At 44.2% G+C, this 1723-nt stretch overlaps 1 non-coding gene across 1 annotated transcript; it reads right to left on the bottom strand.

Annotated features, from left to right (window-relative positions):
* Positions 1 to 1308: 1308 nt before the first annotated feature.
* Positions 1309 to 1494, bottom strand: LOC138787658 (U2 spliceosomal RNA). The gene has a single exon (XR_011362422.1). It is a non-coding gene; the product is annotated as a U2 spliceosomal RNA (small nuclear RNA).
* Positions 1495 to 1723: the final 229 nt, after the last annotated feature.

The following is a 1723-nucleotide window of genomic DNA, read 5'->3' as shown; positions in this document are numbered from 1 at the left end:
AAATAAGTGAGTAGTTCTATAACCAAAGTAGTCAGCCTCCTGATGTTGTCTCTAAAGTTTTTTTTTTATCTGTAAAGGTCAAGTCAAACAAAAATATTTTGCCTCCAAGGCCTCTGAACCTGAACTTTAGGGCTACTGCTAATGTACTGATGATATCCATGAGTCAGGAGGACGTACATACCAAGAAACAGCTGTCATTTGTTCAGTAAAATACACCTGCACTTTTTTTTCTAACTGCTCACCATGTTGCCATAATAAAAGCTGCCATATTTTATTAATGGTGAGTGCTTCTTCTCTCATTTAGCTGGAATTTAAAAAGCAATTTTTAAGTGGCAATTCAAGTGATATTTTCAGAATAAGCTGCCCTGTGTATGTACATAAAGAGCAGCACTATTTCTGTCACATAGAGGGGGTTCTGATTGGTCAGTGGCGAAAGTTGCTCCAGTAAATGGCAAACTGAAATGCTGCAATTGCTTTAGACCACCAGGTACATCCTCTTTAATTTGACACAGGGATAGAACGGCGCCGAGACGGTTACCGACCGGTGCTCAAGCATTGGAGGTAAGACAGCCCGTCCCCAGTGGGAGGGAATTCCCTCCCCTGTATGACGCGGCTCCTTTGATTCTAATGGAGCCGCGTCATACAGGGGAGGGAATTCGCTCCCACCGGGGGCGGCCTGGCATACCTCCAGTGCTTGAGCACTGGACGGTAACCGTGGAAAGAACGGCGCCGTACAGGGAAACCGGGCCGGGGTTCAAAAAACGGACGCGGCACCGGCTTCCCCGTCATGGCGCCTTTCTATCCCTGTGTCAAATTAAAGGGGACGTACCTGGTGGTACATCCTCTTTAAGAAGTGAATGGCAGACTGAAGCCATTATTCACTGTGAAGTGGGCTCAGCTTCATAGACCTGCTGCTTATTATGATGTACCAGTACCTAACGGAGCAGTAAGTCCCAGGCTGTCAAGGCATACTGGTACAGCATATGTTATGAAGGGGTTAGCTGAGTTTTAAAAGCAAAAACTATTGATAGCCTATCCACAGGAACTATCCATCAGTTGACCATAGCTGCAACACTGCAAATAAACAGTTTTGATCGTTCCTGGGATCTGTTCAGCAGGTGATGCAGTTATTGTCCTAAAGAACAACTTTTAATCTTGCACAATCTCACACATGTGCATTGTTCAGACAGGTGATTAATAGGAGAAATTGTTCTAGGGGCATTTATAAAAATGAAGAGGGCGGAGAGGAGGGACAGAGGGGTGTTGCAACCCTAGAGTATGGTTAATCTAGGCCATGCCGTTTTTTTTTTTTTCTGCACTGAACCTGGAAGCACTGCAATACCAGGTTAATGCCCAGAGAGGAAAGAGTAAGCTCTTTTTCCATCTCCCTGTTCTAAAAATGCATTTAATATATGGTCCCCAGATAGGGGACGTATCAGATATTAAACTGATAAGAACAGATACTACACTTGATCTTGCAAGTTTAAAAGTTGTTTTTTAGGGCAATAACTGCATCTCCTGCCGAACGGACCCCAGGACAGATCCTGGATTAAAAGCAGCTATCTGACGGTACAAGCGGTTTTGGGGGGGGGCAGACTGTGGGTACCAAGTCATTTTAAAGAGATTATACTTCAGATGCCAATAGTGCTTTATGTTTTAATAGTAGGATACAACTCCTTGCACCCCAGTAGTTGTCACGCTAATGTCATAAAACAGCTATGTA

Source organism: Dendropsophus ebraccatus, chromosome 3 (genome assembly GCF_027789765.1).
Source record: "Dendropsophus ebraccatus isolate aDenEbr1 chromosome 3, aDenEbr1.pat, whole genome shotgun sequence".
Taxonomy (NCBI): Eukaryota; Metazoa; Chordata; class Amphibia; order Anura; family Hylidae; genus Dendropsophus; species Dendropsophus ebraccatus.
This window is presented reverse-complemented; position numbering and strand designations above follow the sequence as displayed.